This window comes from Sycon ciliatum, chromosome 12 (assembly GCF_964019385.1).
Source record: "Sycon ciliatum chromosome 12, ocSycCili1.1, whole genome shotgun sequence".
Lineage (NCBI taxonomy): Eukaryota > Metazoa > Porifera > Calcarea > Leucosolenida > Sycettidae > Sycon > Sycon ciliatum.
The window spans coordinates 5,662,512-5,671,991 of record NC_088654.1 but is presented as its reverse complement, the minus strand read 5'-3'; the positions used below and the strand labels follow the sequence as shown (position 1 = coordinate 5,671,991).

Sequence of the window (9,480 nt, the reverse complement as noted above, 5' to 3'; positions counted from 1 at the left end):
TGAAAACCCTTTGTAACAGCGATCATGCGCTTGTCCAGCTGCGCTGTGCTGTATGTGCTATGACCAGGGAGTAGTACACAACCCCTTGCACTATACTCCCTGGCTATGAGTATAATATGTCACGTCTACATGTACCGGAATGTGGTGGCGCAATCGCGCCGTGCCTTTGCTGGCCTTTGCTCCTTCCTTTTGTTTTAGGCTGCGTTTACACGGAGACGGAACGAAACGAAACGGAACGAAAAGGCGCTGGCCTCGAACCGTTTTTAAACCGTTTACATGAGAACGGCAAATCATTTAGAATCCTTTAAACGAAAACGGAAACGGGCAATCAGGCTGGAGTTAGCAAGTGCTGGCTTGGCGCAAGGGCAGAATCTAACACGAATCTAACACGTTAGTTGGAGTTGGCATGTGCTGGTGGGCGCAAGGGTTGGATATTTCCCGCAAAATATAGTCCCACACGGATTGGTTTCCATGACCGCGCTTCGTTTCCAGTCGTTTTCACCGTTTAACTTACACGAGAACGAAAACGTTTTGAAAAGGTTTTCAAAACACTTTGAAGTGTGTTTCCATTTCGTTCCGGTTAGGTATTGTTTTTGGGCGTTGTCCTGAGTTGTCGTATAAACGATAGTAGAAAACGAACGATTTCGTTCCATTTTGTTTGGACTTCGTTGTCGTGTAAACGCAAATCGTTGTCAATCGTTGTCGTGTAAACGCAGCCTTAGTTACGGTTATAATTTGTTCGTATTTTGTTAGGAATTTCCCAACAGGTAATGTTGTCTTTTTACTGCGAACCCTAAATGTGACTTTGTGAGAGCGATGGTTGAAGTCTTTTGCGAGGAGAAATCCAGATCGTCTAATGGTGTCTTGTCCCATTTGCGTTCGAAGAGTGTGCCTGTGGACGTGGATCGGATTTTGAATTCCTGCCCGGAACACGTATTTTATGAAAGGTCAATCTATGGAATCATGAAAGACAAAATACAGGGAAGGTGCGTCGAATTAGAAAGAAGTATTGGTACACAGTCAAATATAGCCATAGTCAAACGCTTTCGATAGAATAATCATCAATAATTTCTAATGGAGCAAGAAAAAGAACATTTGGAACTTGCGATGAGTTCCTTTCCTTTGTCTAATTTGATTGGCTCAAAATAAGAGTTTCACATCAAATAGTGAAAATATCGTACTGGAAGACAACACCCACTGTACGTATGATTAAAAGAAAGGGAGACTGGGCCAGACAACACTCGGCCGCTTGTCAGCTGCTAGGAAATAAAAAAATAAAAAGGGCACAGTACCGGTAGTATGGGATGAGAAAGCATACAACAGGGCTATGATCCTAGTCTTAGCATCTCCGCATGTATGTGAATGTGTGGGAATGTATCGAAGTTTGATGGGTGGAATGATCATAGAACCTTCATCTCTCGGCCACAAGAACACACTCTCTTCCCGAATAGTCATTTATACAATTAATAGAAAGATCATGGTGACTGGATTGTTGAGACACTGGTTTGGTCAGGAATACTTACTCTAGTATTATTATCGCTTTGGGAATACAGAAACACGTTGGGAAAAATCATTTACTTCTGTAATGTTTTAAAAAACAAGCGTGTCGGAGACAGCAACTATAATATTATAGCAACAAGGATGATCAATATCGATGTAAACATATCCTTATAATTATGTCTACATGCATGAGTGAAAAGTTAAGCGATGATTGCAAGGCACACAATGAACAAGAAAGAGAGCATTCATTCTGGAATAGTCATCTGCATTGGGAATGCTCATCCACACCGGGCATACTCATTTCTATTGGGAGTATCCATCCACATTGCAGAAGAAGAGGTCCGTTGTCTCCTATATGATGTTCCCTAGTAAGACAAACCACAGCCAACATACATTACTTCAGGTCAGAAGTCTAGCAATGTGGATCTGCCGGGGCTACCCCTTAAAACATCATCTTGATCATTGCCTGGAAGTGCCATGTCCAGTGCATTCGAATGACAATGCAGAGCAGCCTACTGAACCACCTGGCAAATATTCCTCTGCATTAGCAGAGAAATCTGCACTTGAAATTCTTGAAGTGCTTGGGTAGGATTTCTAATTGTTTCCTTTTTTCGGAATTTTTTTGGTAGGCGTGAGTGTTGAAGTCTTAAAAGAGAATAATATTGAACGGTCTTTGCTAGGATGACAGTCCTGCACCATAGCTCAGTGGTTAGAGCATTGCTGGCTTCAAGCAAACGTTCCTGGTTCCAGTCCTGGGAGTGACAGTCAATTGTTTCTTCAGAACTTTCGATTTTTTAAGTACTACTTCCTCCGCGATGGGAGCTGAAATATTTGAGCTGGTGCGCATTTTCAATACTGATCGTGTCATGGTGAGTTTGACTAGCTGTGATCAGTCAGGCGTAACCACCTGCACATTTCTCTGGTTCAACCCAGCGGTGTAAGGTTCGAACCACATGAACACAATACATATTTTCAATAATAAACCTTTTTTAGGGCAGGGCGCCCCTGTGGTAGAACCCGCTCGTTGCTTTCTACATGACTGTGCTCATCCCCATCACTCAAAATACTGATCTCTGTTCGCACCGGAGCAGGCGTACAAATGCGTCCGCTGAACGAACTCCAGCGCTTGGCTCATGCTGGTTGAGGAAACAACAGGCAAGAGCCGTGCAGTGATGAACGCGCGTGCAACATACCAGTGATACTGAAACAGAGAACACGCTGTGGATTCACTCAAGGAAATTGGATTATCCTATTGGATGTTGGTAGAAACAAAAATTCCCAGCACATGATAAATCAGCCACAGCAGGCAGCAGGCACCTCGTGAACACCTGGTGGCAGTGTGAATCAGTGTCGCTCCTGGATGGGCTAGCAGGCACAGGGAAGAGTGAGCTCCGTTGTGGGGAGCAAACCCTTCGCTGACAAGTCATCGCCGAAGTCACTGCCACTATTTCGTACTGGTGTGCCCAGGGCAGGCTTGCGACTTTGTAGTTGGTTTGAAGTGACAGCGTTGTGAATGACCGAGGGTCCTGCACGTCTGTTCCAGGAATGACGCTGACTCACGCTGCTATCTGTTGTTCACGAGGCGTTTGTCGCGCTGGAAACGGAGCGTCTCTGCAAGTTTGTAACCATGGTGATGGTTTGGTCAGGAGAGCACTATATAAGTGGTGCTCCTCAGACAAAATCTTCCTTACCCTACTGAAGCTCAATTGAGGCGGGGTGAATATCCTGAAATAGTGTTTGTTGAGCAGGGAGTGGTGCTTTCTTGCAGGTCTGCCAAGTGGAAGGCTCAATGGACACCTAGTGTGCTCTGGATGGCCGTCGTGAGTCAACCAAGTGTCACGCCAAGTCGGCGGAAAAGCTGAAGCTCCAGTGTCGGGAGCAAACCCTTTCCTAATACGAACGTCCTGAAAAGCGTTTAAAAAGACCCGGACCATGAAGATGTTTCCTTTTCCCGGTTCACAACAAAAGATGACGTTTCTCACCATTGTGAACTTCCTTCCCACCACTGTATTCCAGGCTCCTGTTTGTTGACGGAACATATTCACAAGTCAACGTCAACTTCCAGCTGACTATCATTTCCAGTGCATACACACATAATTATCACATACACTTCTTCACTCTCTTCGGAAGCGGAAAGGCGGTTCTTGACCAGAGAGTTGTACGACTCCTTTTTCTTGACCTGCCCAGTACGCGAACCCGTCGAATTTGTTTTCTTCACTCTCTTACATTTCATCTCTTCGTTACCTTGTTAATGGGAAGAAACTCCCCTTACGGATTTGCGAAATAAAACAAAAGTTCAGTAAAAGAAGGTCAACAACTTCACTTTGTCATTTTCCCTTTTATCAAGTGCATTGTGACTCATCTCATGGTGGTGTATTGTAGGAAGTAGCAAGGATCATTTGATTCGCGCCGCAGGTATTCACACCGAGATCATGGACAGAGAGGTTCTGCAAAACAAAAATGCGTACAAACTGTCGCCCTACGTCATGAAGTGAGAAATGTCGCACGAACTTTCGCAAAGCTTTGAACACGAAAGGAACTTTCGTGGGAAATTTCGTGAGATCAGAACATGGTGTACGTGCACTTGGCATGTGCAAACTACGAAAATTTGCAGACCACAACGTTTGTGCGAAAATTCTTACACATTTTTGCAAGACCTGTCACGAAACTTCGTTCGAAATTTCGTTTTGCGGAACCTCTCTAATAGATGTCCTTCGTGGCGTTCTACCAAAGTGTTGCCATTATCTGTTGCAGTTATTCTTGCAGTTGTTCTTGTCCAATTTCTTCTTCCAGCTGGTTGTGCAGTTCTGAAGCATTGAAGAAAAATTGAGAGGCCGAGTTCATCTGAACAACACTTACTTATGCAACGTGGTAAATTCTTCCAGATGCCATCCGGCCCGCAGGCCACTTCTTCCTTGAGGGTGTGAAGTTGATAGCCTGTCTCACATGTAACATGCAGATCCTTGCTAATGGATCGGTATCCGAGTAGATTGAGCTGCGCTTCATCAACTCTGCATTCTGCAAAGAGGAGGAAGAAAAACAGGCAGTTTTGTCAATTCGAAGACACGCTAAAACATTGAAATCGACTACACTCGAAGATGTCCGAGAAAAGATTTATCTTTACCTTTGGTACAGTCGATTTTTGCACGGCGCCTGGGTGACTGAGTCTTAAAACGAGACTTATATTGTAACAGGACTTGCAACTAAAGGTGAAGTAGGCACCAGTTTGCACTTACCTGGGATACCTTCAATACAACGTAATTTATCGCCACTTCAACTCGTCGAGTGACGGAAACCCGTGAATGAAGTAAAAAGACGACAATCTGACAAAGCCATGCTGAACTTCATGCAATTTGTGCATTAGAACGACAGCACAGCAGTGCAGTTAGTGAGGGATAGAATTGCAATTCCGCCTAATAAAAGACTACAAGCAGCTATTCTCTGCTGCCGAATGTTGCTGCATCGGCCCCTTATTGAGCTATTACAATTATTCATAAAAATCACCATGGAGTGCAGTAGAGCGTTTTTTAGCTCTGGTTTTCAGTGGGGTATTTTTGGTAAGGTGTGCCCATTGTGGCTAGACTTTGCAATAATGAGCCCAGGAGTTATTGGTGTAGATGTTCAAGACCAATTTGTCGATCCTAATCCAACTGCTGGCTCAATAACAGAGTCAAGCTCTCAAACTTCTATTGCGCAGCTCGTAGAATTGTTCCAAGCCAAACGAAGCGCAGCGGAAGACAGGGAGAAGAGGCTTGGGGTTTGCATAGACCTGTTGACTCAACAAGTACAATCTTTGACGCCGATGACCACCAATGCTACTTTGCATTCGGTTGAGTCAACATCAACTAGCTTGGCCGCCATTGCCAGTGCAGGCGCGAAGAAGAAACATAAGCGCACAGCAGAGTGGAAGCAACAACAGAAAAGACGGTACAACCTCTAGTACGTTGGCGTCGGTTGAGACCCCGCTTGGTTCAATCAGCGACTTTCAAACGGATTCAAATAGTGATTCCCACGGCACCAAGCATGGTTAGGTTACAGCTGGCGATGCAAGTGATCCGCTTTCCCATCTTCAAAAGTTTGAGGAATTGTCCGAAGATAGTGATTACAATGGTGCACAGTGGGAGGTCGTCGCATCGAAGAAAACCAACAGAGAGAAAGAGTGTCCTGTCCACAGGCGATTTAAAGAAGGATATGTCAGTGGGGCAGCTGGAAAACTTCCTTGTGAGCAGAGCGGATAGAGAGTTTCGTAAAGACCGCCAATTGCATGGTGGAGGTGTGTGTGTCTACTGTCATAAGTCGCTAGCAATACGTGGCAGGATGGACTTGGAATGTGAGACCTTAGAACTGGCCTGAGCTTGGCACTGGCGAGCAGAGAATACTTGTTGCATGTGAATACCGACCACCGAACATGCGTACTGCTTACTGGGAAGATTTCGAGGAGAACATTGATTATGCTTCCCAAGGTCGTCAATAATCTATTGTGCTTATTGGTGATCTGAATATTGACCTTGGCAACACGCAAACTGGTTCCCCGTACATCGCATCCTCGCCCGCTTTGGCTTACAGAACTATGTGAACGCTCCTACCAGAGTCACGAGTCACTCACAATCTACCATAGACCTATTCCTGTCCACCACCCCCATTCAAGGTCCTTCTGAAATTGTGTACCTGGATATCAGCGACCATTATGCTGTCCTAGCTCGTCTTCCTTGCAAATCTAGCTCAAGACGCCAGAGGGAAACAATGACAAAGAGCTGTCGCCTTCATCATGTTGATTGGAATACTTTTCAAGTTGACCTAGCCTCTACGCTGAATTCATCATTTAACGAGGATTCAACCGATAGCATGGCATGCTCTGTCACTGAAAACCTCTATTTCATAGAGCAATGTGCTACAGTAGATCAGAAGAAGCTTTGGGCAGTCATGAACACCGTAACAGGCAGAACGAAGAGTCGGCACGCACCACAAGTAACTGTCACAGAGCTAAATGATGCATTTGGAGCCATTGTCCATGATCCCCATCAACCAGCCACATTGCCAATGCCAGCTGGCCCAACTGGCTCAGTGGGACTGACATCTTTCACTGCAGTTCAGATTCCTGATGTTTCCACGTGATTACAGTGCATCAACCCCACTAAAAGCTACAGCCTAAGTGTGAATTTATTTTACTTCTGCTTGCAAAGGTTGGGCTTAGGCTGTTAGATAGGTCGTCAAAACCTCGTTAGTTATGTCCAGTGGTTGTCTCTTGTTGTCGCACTAAATGTCAAGCTTATTGAGCTTTCTCGCACTTGCACCTTTTTGTCATTATTGCTATGTGTATAGGTCATGCATTTTCGCTGTTTACTTTAGCTATCTTCTTCTTTGCGCTGTTTTCCCACCTCCTTACTGTACTTAATCCACTGTTCCTGTTCCTTTTCCTTTGCCTGTATTTCACCTGATGAAAAGGCTTGAAAGTATACTTGTAAAACCAAAAAACTTTCAAGATATTCATAAAGAGCCTGACGTGTGTCCTTTTTTATGAGTATTATCGCATTTTGTCTGAGAGGAAACTGTTTACTGTTCATATCTGATCATCATACTACTGTTATACTGTCGTAGTACGTTATTTTGTGTACGTCTTGTGTACGCCATGTTGGTGCATGCGCATGTTGCTGGGATGGGAGAGCAGTCTTCGTCTTGAGTTCATGATGTCTTCGTCTTGAGTTTGTCATGTCTAGTTGTGTTTCGTCGGCGTGTCAATACAGACTCTTCTAAATGTAGTTATCGTCGTCTCTTTGTACAAGTGTGGAGATGGCACGGGACTGGGAGCAGGTAGAGAAAAGCGAGTTACAACATTGGTGGCAGCGGTGATAGAAATTTGTTGTCAACTTCTGGATTCGTCCTGCATAGCCTTCGCTTCCAGTTTCCGATGTCATCTCCAGTCGTACTATCGTCACAGTTTTGTCCGTCTTGAAGAAGTTCGTCCGTCGTCTCGGTCCTTCATCATTCGTCTCTCCCGTCTCTTGGCAGTCGTCGTCACTGATGGTCCCGGACACGACGTAAAACTGTGCTCAGAAGAAAAGCTTAAAAAAAGAAGAAGGACGGATGGTCCCGGACACGACGTAAAACTGTGCCCAGAAGTGAGAATGTCGACGCTGAGCAGCCCTCCTGGAGATGGTGGACGACATGGCAGACGGCGTGAGGAGTTTCGCTGGTGAGAGGGTACGTGTGTTGTTGTGAACGTGAGGAGTACGTGAGTTTTGTATTTTCTGTTCTCCCAACATTTTTGTTCATTATTATTTGCTCTCCTCGAAGGTAAAGAGGCGCCCGCACAGCACGTGTGTTCAGTTCGTCTTTTTGATTTGCTCTTCTATGAGGTTAACTAGAGGCCCCCACAGAGCCAGTGGATTCTGTTCTTTTTGTTATTCCTATGATTTGTGCTCTCACATTTTAGAATTTTTGCGTGATCGTGAGGTGGTGTGTTGAGTGAAGTAGTTAGAGTTTTTGAGGTTATCAGCTCCCACACGTGTGACAGCGATCGTGGCTGGTGTTCTGGGTGGGCGGACAGAGTTTTTTAATAATCTGCAGTGCAGGCAGAGGTTTTATTTATGGGTGTGACTGGTATGGTATGATTGAGTGATTTGTGTGATCTTTTCCTCTTTTTACTCTGTTTATTATTAGAATGGAGGACGATTCTACTCTTGGGAGGGAGTTATGTTGTAGTACGTTATTTTGTGTACGCCGTGTGTACGTCATGTTGGTGCATGCGCATGTTGCTGTGGTGGGAAAAGCAGTCTTCGTCTTGAGTTCATGATGTCTTCGTCTTGAGTTCGTCATGTCTAGTTGTGTTTTGTCGTCGTGTCATTAAAGACTCTTCTAAATGTAGTTATCGTTGTCTCTTTGTACAAGTGTGGAGATGGCACGGGACTGGGAGCAGGTAGAGAAAAGCGAGTTACAACAATACTAATATCATACTACAGTATTTCCCCGTAAGTTAGTTCTCCCCAATGACTTCGTACCGCCCTATAAAAAATACACTTTCCACTGCCGAAGTTATCACCTCGAAAGACAGTTCCCCCCGAAAGATAGTAAGTTCGTACCCGTCCTACATGTACAGACACCGTACAGTACATACATCATATGCACGGACACTAGAGTTGCGCAGGCCTCCCATTGCGTGTCATTTACCCCCGATAAAAAAGTACTCCCCGAAAGATAGTACCACCACCGAAAGTTAGTGCTCATGTGGCTGCTAAGTTTGAAAGTTAGTACGTACTAACTTACGGGGAAATACCGTATCATACAGCCAAGTAGCTGTGGCATCATTTATGATCCAATGCCTGCACCTATGGTGAAGTAAAATAAGGGTAACATTTTTTATATTGCAACACCTCAAGACTCGGTTGAGAGACCAGTCAATGTGAGGAGAATAGCACTGAAGTTGCTTTTTTTTCTTCCTATTATTCACAAACCCAACTCGTAAAATAAATAATTATGTGGACGAAAGCAAATAGGTACTAAGTAGGGGTAGTACACTTACCAATTATGCACAAGAACATCAAATTAGCGGGGTAGACATTGTCAGCGTAGGATCGCGAACTGATTACTCCATAATCTACATAGAAGATAGAGATGTCCCCAAATACTGCCCAATTTGGTCCCCACGCCAAGTCACTCCCGTTGATGGATAGGTCCCGGGTTGAGTATGGCAGTGTTCCATTTCGCTTCTGACAATCAGATCTGATGGTCGCTACGGATACATGTCCTGTCCTGTCAATGGCGTACACGGATTCTCGTAACCAATGGAATGTTGCTGCAGAAGCAGATTGTGCAAAGCAAATTAATCAACAACGCAAAACAGATTATTGGATAAAATTTGTGCATTCCGCACAAGCCCACGTTTGTGCCAATCATTGACAGTGCTATTCTCCTGCGATATGATCAAAATACTGTCTTGTGCAGCATGTCATGCGATGGAATGGTTGCCAACAAGACATGCAA

The 9,480-nt window shown here is 44.7% G+C and overlaps 1 long non-coding RNA gene across 1 annotated transcript; it reads right to left on the bottom strand.

Moving 5' to 3' along the window:
• Nucleotides 1-1,651: 1,651 nt before the first annotated feature.
• On the bottom strand, nt 1,652-9,174 carry LOC135828495 (uncharacterized). The gene is made up of 3 exons (XR_010555685.1): nt 9,020-9,174; nt 4,360-4,518; nt 1,652-1,865 (listed from the first exon to the last, which is right to left on the bottom strand). It is a non-coding gene; the product is annotated as an uncharacterized LOC135828495 (long non-coding RNA).
• Nucleotides 9,175-9,480: the final 306 nt, after the last annotated feature.